The following is a 14,254-nucleotide window of genomic DNA, read 5'->3' as shown; positions in this document are numbered from 1 at the left end:
TCATAGAAATAGCTGTAACTTTTGATAGAAGACTCGGATACACATGTTTATGGCTTTATCTTATAGAATTCAAGGTCCCCGTGCTGGCAAAACAGGTTTTGCAGCTGTTTGAGCTAAGATTTCCAAGTTATTCACATAATGAAAACCTATACTTTGTTTCGGTCGAGTTCCCCATTCAAATGCATGTAACAGTGAGAAACGCACTGTCTTGGCGAAAGAAAGCGTTTTTGTACAACTTCATATAAATAGCTGTAACTTTTGATAGAAGACTCGGATACACATGTTTATGGCTTTATCTTATAGAACCCAAGGTCCCCGTGCTGGTAAAACAGGTTTTGCAGCTGTTTGAGCTAAGATTTCCAAGTTATTCACATAATGAAAACCTATACTTTTTTTTCGGTCGAGTTCCCCATTCAAATGCATGTAACAGTGAGAAACACACTGTCTTGGCGAAAGAAAGCGTTTTTGTACAACTTCATATAAATAGCTGTAACTTTTGATAGAAGACTCGGATACACATGTTTATGGCTTTATCTTATAGAATTCAAGGTCCCCGTGCTGGCAAAACAGGTTTTGCAGCTGTTTGAGCTAAGATTTCCAAGTTATTCACATAATGAAAACCTATACCTTGTTTCAGTCGAGTTCCCCATTCAAATGCATGTAACAGTGAGAAACGCACTGTCTTGGCGAAAGAAAGCGTTTTTGTACAACTTCATATAAATAGCTGTAACTTTTGATAGAAGACTCGGATACACATGTTTATGGCTTTATCTTATAGAACCCAAGGTCCCCGTGCTGGTAAAACAGGTTTTGCAGCTGTTTGAGCTAAGATTTCCAAGTTATTCACATAATGAAAACCTATACTTTGTTTCGGTCGAGTTCCCCATTCAAATGCATGTAACAGTGAGAAACGCACTGTCTTGGCGAAAGAAAGCGTTTTTGTACAACTTCATATAAATAGCTGTAACTTTTGATAGAAGACTCGGATACACATGTTTATGGCTTTATCTTATAGAATTCAAGGTCCCCGTGCTGGCAAAACAGGTTTTGCAGCTGTTTGAGCTAAGATTTCCAAGTTATTCACATAGTGAAAACCTATACTTTGTTTCGGGCGAGTTCCCCATTCAAATGCATGTAACAGTGAGAAACGCACTGTCTTGGCGAAAGAAAGCGTTTTTGTACAACTTCATATAAATAGCTGTAACTTTTGATAGAAGACTCGGATACACATGTTTATGGCTTTATCTTATAGAACTCAAGGTTCCCGTGTTGGCAAAACAGGTTTTGCAGCTGTTTGAGCTAAGATTTCCAAGTTATTCACATAGTGAAAACCTATACTTTGTTTCGGTCGAGTTCCCCATTCAAATGCATGTAACAGTGAGAAACGCACTGTCTTGGCGAAAGAAAGCGTTTTTGTACAACTTCATATAAATAGCTGTAACTGTTGATAGAAGACTCGGATACACATGTTTATGGCTTTATCTTATAGAACTCAAGGTCCCCGTGCTGGCAAAATAGGTTTTGCAGCGGTTTGAGCTAAGATTTCCAAGTTATTCACATAATGAAAACCTATACTTTGTTTCGGTCGAGTTCCCCATTCAAATGCATGTAACAGTGAGAAACGCACTGTCTTGGCGAAAGAAAACGTTTTTGAACAACTTCATATAAATAGCTGTAACTTTTGATAGAAGACTCGGATACACATGTTTATGGCTTTATCTTATAGAATTCAAGGTCCCCGTGCTGGCAAAACAGGTTTTGCAGCTGTTTGAGCTAAGATTTCCAAGTTATTCACATAATGAAAACCTATACTTTGTTTCGGTCGAGTTCCCCATTCAAATGCATGTAACAGTGAGAAACGCACTGTCTTGGCGAAAGAAAGTGTTTTTGTACAACTTCATATAAATAGCTGTAACTGTAGATAGAAGACTCGGATACACATGTTTATGGCTTTATCTTATAGAACTCAAGGTCCCCGTGCTGGCAAAACAGGTTTTGCAGCTGTTTGAGCTAAGATTTCCAAGTTATTCACATAATGAAAACCTATACTTTGTTTCGGTCGAGTTCCCCATTCAAATGCATGTAACAGTGAGAAACGCACTGTCTTGGCGAAAGAAAGCGTTTTTGTACAACTTCATAGAAATAGCTGTAACTTTTGATAGAAGACTCGGATACACATGTTTATGGCTTTATCTTATAGAACTCAAGGTCTCCGTGCTGGGAAAACAGGTTTTGCAGCTGTTTGAGCTAAGATTTCCAAGTTATTCACATAATGAAAACCTATACTTTGTTTCGGTCGAGTTCCCCATTCAAATGCATGTAACAGTGAGAAACGCACTGTCTTGGCGAAAGAAAGCGTTTTTGTACAACTTCATAGAAATAGCTGTAACTTTTGATAGAAGACTCGGATACACATGTTTATGGCTTTATCTTATAGAACTCAAGGTCTCCGTGCTGGGAAAACAGGTTTTGCAGCTGTTTGAGCTAAGATTTCCAAGTTATTCACATAATGAAAACCTATACTTTGTTTCGGTCGAGTTCCCCATTCAAATGCATGTAACAGTGAGAAACGCACTGTCTTGGCGAAAGAAAGCGTTTTTGTACAACTTCATAGAAATAGCTGTAACTTTTGATAGAAGACTCGGATACACATGTTTATGGCTTTATCTTATAGAACTCAAGGTTCCCGTGCTGGGAAAACAGGTTTTGCAGCTGTTTGAGCTAAGATTTCCAAGTTATTCACATAATGAAAACCTATACTTTGTTTCGGTCGAGTTCCCCATTCAAATGCATGTAACAGTGAGAAACGCACTGTCTTGGCGAAAGAAAGCGTTTTTGTACAACTTCATAGAAATAGCTGTAACTTTTGATAGAAGACTCGGATACACATGTTTATGGCTTTATCTTATAGAACTCAAGGTCTCCGTGCTGGGAAAACAGGTTTTGCAGCTGTTTGAGCTAAGATTTCCAAGTTATTCACATAATGAAAACCTATACTTTGTTTCGGTCGAGTTCCCCATTCAAATGCATGTAACAGTGAGAAACGCACTGTCTTGGCGAAAGAAAGCGTTTTTGTACAACTTCATAGAAATAGCTGTAACTTTTGATAGAAGACTCGGATACACATGTTTATGGCTTTATCTTATAGAACTCAAGGTCTCCGTGCTGGGAAAACAGGTTTTGCAGCTGTTTGAGCTAAGATTTCCAAGTTATTCACATAATGAAAACCTATACTTTGTTTCGGTCGAGTTCCCCATTCAAATGCATGTAACAGTGAGAAACGCACTGTCTTGGCGAAAGAAAGCGTTTTTGTACAACTTCATAGAAATAGCTGTAACTTTTGATAGAAGACTCGGATACACATGTTTATGGCTTTATCTTATAGAACTCAAGGTTCCCGTGCTGGGAAAACAGGTTTTGCAGCTGTTTGAGCTAAGATTTCCAAGTTATTCACATAATGAAAACCTATACTTTGTTTCGGTCGAGTTCCCCATTCAAATGCATGTAACAGTGAGAAACGCACTGTCTTGGCGAAAGAAAGCGTTTTTGTACAACTTCATAGAAATAGCTGTAACTTTTGATAGAAGACTCGGATACACATGTTTATGGCTTTATCTTATAGAACTCAAGGTTCCCGTGCTGGGAAAACAGGTTTTGCAGCTGTTTGAGCTAAGATTTCCAAGTTATTCACATAATGAAAACCTATACTTTGTTTCGGTCGAGTTCCCCATTCAAATGCATGTAACAGTGAGAAACGCACTGTCTTGGCGAAAGAAAGCGTTTTTGTACAACTTCATATAAATAGCTGTAACTTTTGATAGAAGACTCGGATACACATGTTTATGGCTTTATCCTATAGAACTCAAGGTCCCCGTGCTGGTAAAATAGGTTTTGCAGCGGTTTGAGCTAAGATTTCCAAGTTATTCACATAATGAAAACCTATACTTTGTTTCGGTCGAGTTCCCCATTCAAATGCATGTAACAGTGAGAAACGCACTGTCTTGGCGAAAGAAAGCGTTTTTGTACAACTTCATAGAAATAGCTGTAACTTTTGATAGAAGACTCGGATACACATGTTTATGGCTTTATCTTATAGAACTCAAGGTCCCCGTGCTGGCAAAATAGGTTTTGCAGTTGTTTGAGCTAAGATTTCCAAGTTATTCACATAATGAAAACCTATACTTTGTTTCGGTCGAGTTCCCCATTCAAATGCATGTAACAGTGAGAAACGCACTGTCTTGGCGAAAGAAAGCGTTTTTGTACAACTTCATAGAAATAGCTGTAACTTTTGATAGAAGACTCGGATACACATGTTTATGGCTTTATCTTATAGAATTCAAGGTCCCCGTGCTGGCAAAACAGGTTTTGCAGCTGTTTGAGCTAAGATTTCCAAGTTATTCACATAATGAAAACCTATACTTTGTTTCGGTCGAGTTCCCCATTCAAATGCATGTAACAGTGAGAAACGCACTGTCTTGGCGAAAGAAAGCGTTTTTGTACAACTTCATATAAATAGCTGTAACTTTTGATAGAAGACTCGGATACACATGTTTATGGCTTTATCTTATAGAACCCAAGGTCCCCGTGCTGGTAAAACAGGTTTTGCAGCTGTTTGAGCTAAGATTTCCAAGTTATTCACATAATGAAAACCTATACTTTTTTTTCGGTCGAGTTCCCCATTCAAATGCATGTAACAGTGAGAAACACACTGTCTTGGCGAAAGAAAGCGTTTTTGTACAACTTCATATAAATAGCTGTAACTTTTGATAGAAGACTCGGATACACATGTTTATGGCTTTATCTTATAGAATTCAAGGTCCCCGTGCTGGCAAAACAGGTTTTGCAGCTGTTTGAGCTAAGATTTCCAAGTTATTCACATAATGAAAACCTATACCTTGTTTCGGTCGAGTTCCCCATTCAAATGCATGTAACAGTGAGAAACGCACTGTCTTGGCGAAAGAAAGCGTTTTTGTACAACTTCATATAAATAGCTGTAACTTTTGATAGAAGACTCGGATACACATGTTTATGGCTTTATCTTATAGAACCCAAGGTCCCCGTGCTGGCAAAACAGGTTTTGCAGCTGTTTGAGCTAAGATTTCCAAGTTATTCACATAATGAAAACCTATACTTTGTTTCGGTCGAGTTCCCCATTCAAATGCATGTAACAGTGAGAAACGCACTGTCTTGGCGAAAGAAAGCGTTTTTGTACAACTTCATATAAATAGCTGTAACTTTTGATAGAAGACTCGGATACACATGTTTATGGCTTTATCTTATAGAATTCAAGGTCCCCGTGCTGGCAAAACAGGTTTTGCAGCTGTTTGAGCTAAGATTTCCAAGTTATTCACATAATGAAAACCTATACTTTGTTTCGGTCGAGTTCCCCATTCAAATGCATGTAACAGTGAGAAACGCACTGTCTTGGCGAAAGAAAGCGTTTTTGTACAACTTCATAGAAATAGCTGTAACTTTTGATAGAAGACTCGGATACACATGTTTATGGCTTTATCTTATAGAACCCAAGGTCCCCGTGCTGGTAAAACAGGTTTTGCAGCTGTTTGAGCTAAGATTTCCAAGTTATTCACATAATGAAAACCTATACTTTGTTTCGGTCGAGTTCCCCATTCAAATGCATGTAACAGTGAGAAACGCACTGTCTTGGCGAAAGAAAGCGTTTTTGTACAACTTCATATAAATAGCTGTAACTTTTGATAGAAGACTCGGATACACATGTTTATGGCTTTATCTTATAGAATTCAAGGTCCCCGTGCTGGCAAAACAGGTTTTGCAGCTGTTTGAGCTAAGATTTCCAAGTTATTCACATAGTGAAAACCTATACTTTGTTTCGGGCGAGTTCCCCATTCAAATGCATGTAACAGTGAGAAACGCACTGTCTTGGCGAAAGAAAGCGTTTTTGTACAACTTCATATAAATAGCTGTAACTTTTGATAGAAGACTCGGATACACATGTTTATGGCTTTATCTTATAGAACTCAAGGTTCCCGTGTTGGCAAAACAGGTTTTGCAGCTGTTTGAGCTAAGATTTCCAAGTTATTCACATAGTGAAAACCTATACTTTGTTTCGGTCGAGTTCCCCATTCAAATGCATGTAACAGTGAGAAACGCACTGTCTTGGCGAAAGAAAGCGTTTTTGTACAACTTCATATAAATAGCTGTAACTGTTGATAGAAGACTCGGATACACATGTTTATGGCTTTATCTTATAGAACTCAAGGTCCCCGTGCTGGCAAAATAGGTTTTGCAGCGGTTTGAGCTAAGATTTCCAAGTTATTCACATAATGAAAACCTATACTTTGTTTCGGTCGAGTTCCCCATTCAAATGCATGTAACAGTGAGAAACGCACTGTCTTGGCGAAAGAAAACGTTTTTGAACAACTTCATATAAATAGCTGTAACTTTTGATAGAAGACTCGGATACACATGTTTATGGCTTTATCTTATAGAATTCAAGGTCCCCGTGCTGGCAAAACAGGTTTTGCAGCTGTTTGAGCTAAGATTTCCAAGTTATTCACATAATGAAAACCTATACTTTGTTTCGGTCGAGTTCCCCATTCAAATGCATGTAACAGTGAGAAACGCACTGTCTTGGCGAAAGAAAGTGTTTTTGTACAACTTCATATAAATAGCTGTAACTGTAGATAGAAGACTCGGATACACATGTTTATGGCTTTATCTTATAGAACTCAAGGTCCCCGTGCTGGCAAAACAGGTTTTGCAGCTGTTTGAGCTAAGATTTCCAAGTTATTCACATAATGAAAACCTATACTTTGTTTCGGTCGAGTTCCCCATTCAAATGCATGTAACAGTGAGAAACGCACTGTCTTGGCGAAAGAAAGCGTTTTTGTACAACTTCATAGAAATAGCTGTAACTTTTGATAGAAGACTCGGATACACATGTTTATGGCTTTATCTTATAGAACTCAAGGTCTCCGTGCTGGGAAAACAGGTTTTGCAGCTGTTTGAGCTAAGATTTCCAAGTTATTCACATAATGAAAACCTATACTTTGTTTCGGTCGAGTTCCCCATTCAAATGCATGTAACAGTGAGAAACGCACTGTCTTGGCGAAAGAAAGCGTTTTTGTACAACTTCATAGAAATAGCTGTAACTTTTGATAGAAGACTCGGATACACATGTTTATGGCTTTATCTTATAGAACTCAAGGTTCCCGTGCTGGGAAAACAGGTTTTGCAGCTGTTTGAGCTAAGATTTCCAAGTTATTCACATAATGAAAACCTATACTTTGTTTCGGTCGAGTTCCCCATTCAAATGCATGTAACAGTGAGAAACGCACTGTCTTGGCGAAAGAAAGCGTTTTTGTACAACTTCATAGAAATAGCTGTAACTTTTGATAGAAGACTCGGATACACATGTTTATGGCTTTATCTTATAGAACTCAAGGTCTCCGTGCTGGGAAAACAGGTTTTGCAGCTGTTTGAGCTAAGATTTCCAAGTTATTCACATAATGAAAACCTATACTTTGTTTCGGTCGAGTTCCCCATTCAAATGCATGTAACAGTGAGAAACGCACTGTCTTGGCGAAAGAAAGCGTTTTTGTACAACTTCATAGAAATAGCTGTAACTTTTGATAGAAGACTCGGATACACATGTTTATGGCTTTATCTTATAGAACTCAAGGTCTCCGTGCTGGGAAAACAGGTTTTGCAGCTGTTTGAGCTAAGATTTCCAAGTTATTCACATAATGAAAACCTATACTTTGTTTCGGTCGAGTTCCCCATTCAAATGCATGTAACAGTGAGAAACGCACTGTCTTGGCGAAAGAAAGCGTTTTTGTACAACTTCATAGAAATAGCTGTAACTTTTGATAGAAGACTCGGATACACATGTTTATGGCTTTATCTTATAGAACTCAAGGTTCCCGTGCTGGGAAAACAGGTTTTGCAGCTGTTTGAGCTAAGATTTCCAAGTTATTCACATAATGAAAACCTATACTTTGTTTCGGTCGAGTTCCCCATTCAAATGCATGTAACAGTGAGAAACGCACTGTCTTGGCGAAAGAAAGCGTTTTTGTACAACTTCATAGAAATAGCTGTAACTTTTGATAGAAGACTCGGATACACATGTTTATGGCTTTATCTTATAGAACTCAAGGTTCCCGTGCTGGGAAAACAGGTTTTGCAGCTGTTTGAGCTAAGATTTCCAAGTTATTCACATAATGAAAACCTATACTTTGTTTCGGTCGAGTTCCCCATTCAAATGCATGTAACAGTGAGAAACGCACTGTCTTGGCGAAAGAAAGCGTTTTTGTACAACTTCATAGAAATAGCTGTAACTTTTGATAGAAGACTCGGATACACATGTTTATGGCTTTATCTTATAGAACTCAAGGTCTCCGTGCTGGGAAAACAGGTTTTGCAGCTGTTTGAGCTAAGATTTCCAAGTTATTCACATAATGAAAACCTATACTTTGTTTCGGTCGAGTTCCCCATTCAAATGCATGTAACAGTGAGAAACGCACTGTCTTGGCGAAAGAAAGCGTTTTTGTACAACTTCATAGAAATAGCTGTAACTTTTGATAGAAGACTCAGATACACATGTTTATGGCTTTATCTTATAGAACTCAAGGTCTCCGTGCTGGGAAAACAGGTTTTGCAGCTGTTTGAGCTAAGATTTCCAAGTTATTCACATAATGAAAACCTATACTTTGTTTCGGTCGAGTTCCCCATTCAAATGCATGTAACAGTGAGAAACGCACTGTCTTGGCGAAAGAAAGCGTTTTTGTACAACTTCATAGAAATAGCTGTAACTTTTGATAGAAGACTCGGATACACATGTTTATGGCTTTATCTTATAGAACTCAAGGTCTCCGTGCTGGGAAAACAGGTTTTGCAGCTGTTTGAGCTAAGATTTCCAAGTTATTCACATAATGAAAACCTATACTTTGTTTCGGTCGAGTTCCCCATTCAAATGCATGTAACAGTGAGAAACGCACTGTCTTGGCGAAAGAAAGCGTTTTTGTACAACTTCATAGAAATAGCTGTAACTTTTGATAGAAGACTCGGATACACATGTTTATGGCTTTATCTTATAGAACTCAAGGTCTCCGTGCTGGGAAAACAGGTTTTGCAGCTGTTTGAGCTAAGATTTCCAAGTTATTCACATAATGAAAACCTATACTTTGTTTCGGTCGAGTTCCCCATTCAAATGCATGTAACAGTGAGAAACGCACTGTCTTGGCGAAAGAAAGCGTTTTTGTACAACTTCATAGAAATAGCTGTAACTTTTGATAGAAGACTCGGATACACATGTTTATGGCTTTATCTTATAGAACTCAAGGTCTCCGTGCTGGGAAAACAGGTTTTGCAGCTGTTTGAGCTAAGATTTCCAAGTTATTCACATAATGAAAACCTATACTTTGTTTCGGTCGAGTTCCCCATTCAAATGCATGTAACAGTGAGAAACGCACTGTCTTGGCGAAAGAAAGCGTTTTTGTACAACTTCATAGAAATAGCTGTAACTTTTGATAGAAGACTCAGATACACATGTTTATGGCTTTATCTTATAGAACTCAAGGTCTCCGTGCTGGGAAAACAGGTTTTGCAGCTGTTTGAGCTAAGATTTCCAAGTTATTCACATAATGAAAACCTATACTTTGTTTCGGTCGAGTTCCCCATTCAAATGCATGTAACAGTGAGAAACGCACTGTCTTGGCGAAAGAAAGCGTTTTTGTACAACTTCATAGAAATAGCTGTAACTTTTGATAGAAGACTCGGATACACATGTTTATGGCTTTATCTTATAGAACTCAAGGTTCCCGTGCTGGGAAAACAGGTTTTGCAGCTGTTTGAGCTAAGATTTCCAAGTTATTCACATAATGAAAACCTATACTTTGTTTCGGTCGAGTTCCCCATTCAAATGCATGTAACAGTGAGAAACGCACTGTCTTGGCGAAAGAAAGCGTTTTTGTACAACTTCATAGAAATAGCTGTAACTTTTGATAGAAGACTCGGATACACATGTTTATGGCTTTATCTTATAGAACTCAAGGTCTCCGTGCTGGGAAAACAGGTTTTGCAGCTGTTTGAGCTAAGATTTCCAAGTTATTCACATAATGAAAACCTATACTTTGTTTCGGTCGAGTTCCCCATTCAAATGCATGTAACAGTGAGAAACGCACTGTCTTGGCGAAAGAAAGCGTTTTTGTACAACTTCATAGAAATAGCTGTAACTTTTGATAGAAGACTCGGATACACATGTTTATGGCTTTATCTTATAGAACTCAAGGTTCCCGTGCTGGGAAAACAGGTTTTGCAGCTGTTTGAGCTAAGATTTCCAAGTTATTCACATAATGAAAACCTATACTTTGTTTCGGTCGAGTTCCCCATTCAAATGCATGTAACAGTGAGAAACGCACTGTCTTGGCGAAAGAAAGCGTTTTTGTACAACTTCATAGAAATAGCTGTAACTTTTGATAGAAGACTCGGATACACATGTTTATGGCTTTATCTTATAGAACTCAAGGTCTCCGTGCTGGGAAAACAGGTTTTGCAGCTGTTTGAGCTAAGATTTCCAAGTTATTCACATAATGAAAACCTATACTTTGTTTCGGTCGAGTTCCCCATTCAAATGCATGTAACAGTGAGAAACGCACTGTCTTGGCGAAAGAAAGCGTTTTTGTACAACTTCATAGAAATAGCTGTAACTTTTGATAGAAGACTCGGATACACATGTTTATGGCTTTATCTTATAGAACTCAAGGTCTCCGTGCTGGGAAAACAGGTTTTGCAGCTGTTTGAGCTAAGATTTCCAAGTTATTCACATAATGAAAACCTATACTTTGTTTCGGTCGAGTTCCCCATTCAAATGCATGTAACAGTGAGAAACGCACTGTCTTGGCGAAAGAAAGCGTTTTTGTACAACTTCATAGAAATAGCTGTAACTTTTGATAGAAGACTCGGATACACATGTTTATGGCTTTATCTTATAGAACTCAAGGTCTCCGTGCTGGGAAAACAGGTTTTGCAGCTGTTTGAGCTAAGATTTCCAAGTTATTCACATAATGAAAACCTATACTTTGTTTCGGTCGAGTTCCCCATTCAAATGCATGTAACAGTGAGAAACGCACTGTCTTGGCGAAAGAAAGCGTTTTTGTACAACTTCATAGAAATAGCTGTAACTTTTGATAGAAGACTCGGATACACATGTTTATGGCTTTATCTTATAGAACTCAAGGTTCCCGTGCTGGGAAAACAGGTTTTGCAGCTGTTTGAGCTAAGATTTCCAAGTTATTCACATAATGAAAACCTATACTTTGTTTCGGTCGAGTTCCCCATTCAAATGCATGTAACAGTGAGAAACGCACTGTCTTGGCGAAAGAAAGCGTTTTTGTACAACTTCATAGAAATAGCTGTAACTTTTGATAGAAGACTCGGATACACATGTTTATGGCTTTATCTTATAGAACTCAAGGTCTCCGTGCTGGGAAAACAGGTTTTGCAGCTGTTTGAGCTAAGATTTCCAAGTTATTCACATAATGAAAACCTATACTTTGTTTCGGTCGAGTTCCCCATTCAAATGCATGTAACAGTGAGAAACGCACTGTCTTGGCGAAAGAAAGCGTTTTTGTACAACTTCATAGAAATAGCTGTAACTTTTGATAGAAGACTCGGATACACATGTTTATGGCTTTATCTTATAGAACTCAAGGTTCCCGTGCTGGGAAAACAGGTTTTGCAGCTGTTTGAGCTAAGATTTCCAAGTTATTCACATAATGAAAACCTATACTTTGTTTCGGTCGAGTTCCCCATTCAAATGCATGTAACAGTGAGAAACGCACTGTCTTGGCGAAAGAAAGCGTTTTTGTACAACTTCATAGAAATAGCTGTAACTTTTGATAGAAGACTCGGATACACATGTTTATGGCTTTATCTTATAGAACTCAAGGTCTCCGTGCTGGGAAAACAGGTTTTGCAGCTGTTTGAGCTAAGATTTCCAAGTTATTCACATAATGAAAACCTATACTTTGTTTCGGTCGAGTTCCCCATTCAAATGCATGTAACAGTGAGAAACGCACTGTCTTGGCGAAAGAAAGCGTTTTTGTACAACTTCATAGAAATAGCTGTAACTTTTGATAGAAGACTCGGATACACATGTTTATGGCTTTATCTTATAGAACTCAAGGTCTCCGTGCTGGGAAAACAGGTTTTGCAGCTGTTTGAGCTAAGATTTCCAAGTTATTCACATAATGAAAACCTATACTTTGTTTCGGTCGAGTTCCCCATTCAAATGCATGTAACAGTGAGAAACGCACTGTCTTGGCGAAAGAAAGCGTTTTTGTACAACTTCATAGAAATAGCTGTAACTTTTGATAGAAGACTCGGATACACATGTTTATGGCTTTATCTTATAGAACTCAAGGTCTCCGTGCTGGGAAAACAGGTTTTGCAGCTGTTTGAGCTAAGATTTCCAAGTTATTCACATAATGAAAACCTATACTTTGTTTCGGTCGAGTTCCCCATTCAAATGCATGTAACAGTGAGAAACGCACTGTCTTGGCGAAAGAAAGCGTTTTTGTACAACTTCATAGAAATAGCTGTAACTTTTGATAGAAGACTCGGATACACATGTTTATGGCTTTATCTTATAGAACTCAAGGTTCCCGTGCTGGGAAAACAGGTTTTGCAGCTGTTTGAGCTAAGATTTCCAAGTTATTCACATAATGAAAACCTATACTTTGTTTCGGTCGAGTTCCCCATTCAAATGCATGTAACAGTGAGAAACGCACTGTCTTGGCGAAAGAAAGCGTTTTTGTACAACTTCATAGAAATAGCTGTAACTTTTGATAGAAGACTCGGATACACATGTTTATGGCTTTATCTTATAGAACTCAAGGTCTCCGTGCTGGGAAAACAGGTTTTGCAGCTGTTTGAGCTAAGATTTCCAAGTTATTCACATAATGAAAACCTATACTTTGTTTCGGTCGAGTTCCCCATTCAAATGCATGTAACAGTGAGAAACGCACTGTCTTGGCGAAAGAAAGCGTTTTTGTACAACTTCATAGAAATAGCTGTAACTTTTGATAGAAGACTCGGATACACATGTTTATGGCTTTATCTTATAGAACTCAAGGTCTCCGTGCTGGGAAAACAGGTTTTGCAGCTGTTTGAGCTAAGATTTCCAAGTTATTCACATAATGAAAACCTATACTTTGTTTCGGTCGAGTTCCCCATTCAAATGCATGTAACAGTGAGAAACGCACTGTCTTGGCGAAAGAAAGCGTTTTTGTACAACTTCATAGAAATAGCTGTAACTTTTGATAGAAGACTCGGATACACATGTTTATGGCTTTATCTTATAGAACTCAAGGTCTCCGTGCTGGGAAAACAGGTTTTGCAGCTGTTTGAGCTAAGATTTCCAAGTTATTCACATAATGAAAACCTATACTTTGTTTCGGTCGAGTTCCCCATTCAAATGCATGTAACAGTGAGAAACGCACTGTCTTGGCGAAAGAAAGCGTTTTTGTACAACTTCATAGAAATAGCTGTAACTTTTGATAGAAGACTCGGATACACATGTTTATGGCTTTATCTTATAGAACTCAAGGTCTCCGTGCTGGGAAAACAGGTTTTGCAGCTGTTTGAGCTAAGATTTCCAAGTTATTCACATAATGAAAACCTATACTTTGTTTCGGTCGAGTTCCCCATTCAAATGCATGTAACAGTGAGAAACGCACTGTCTTGGCGAAAGAAAGCGTTTTTGTACAACTTCATAGAAATAGCTGTAACTTTTGATAGAAGACTCGGATACACATGTTTATGGCTTTATCTTATAGAACTCAAGGTCTCCGTGCTGGGAAAACAGGTTTTGCAGCTGTTTGAGCTAAGATTTCCAAGTTATTCACATAATGAAAACCTATACTTTGTTTCGGTCGAGTTCCCCATTCAAATGCATGTAACAGTGAGAAACGCACTGTCTTGGCGAAAGAAAGCGTTTTTGTACAACTTCATAGAAATAGCTGTAACTTTTGATAGAAGACTCGGATACACATGTTTATGGCTTTATCTTATAGAACTCAAGGTCTCCGTGCTGGGAAAACAGGTTTTGCAGCTGTTTGAGCTAAGATTTCCAAGTTATTCACATAATGAAAACCTATACTTTGTTTCGGTCGAGTTCCCCATTCAAATGCATGTAACAGTGAGAAACGCACTGTCTTGGCGAAAGAAAGCGTTTTTGTACAACTTCATAGAAATAGCTGTAACTTTTGATAGAAGA

Source organism: Copadichromis virginalis, linkage group LG19, assembly GCF_057382275.1.
Source record: "Copadichromis virginalis isolate Kocher_CV1m ecotype Utaka linkage group LG19, C_Virginalis_male_GT1.1, whole genome shotgun sequence".
NCBI classification, from domain to species: domain Eukaryota; kingdom Metazoa; phylum Chordata; class Actinopteri; order Cichliformes; family Cichlidae; genus Copadichromis; species Copadichromis virginalis.
This window is presented reverse-complemented; position numbering follows the sequence as displayed.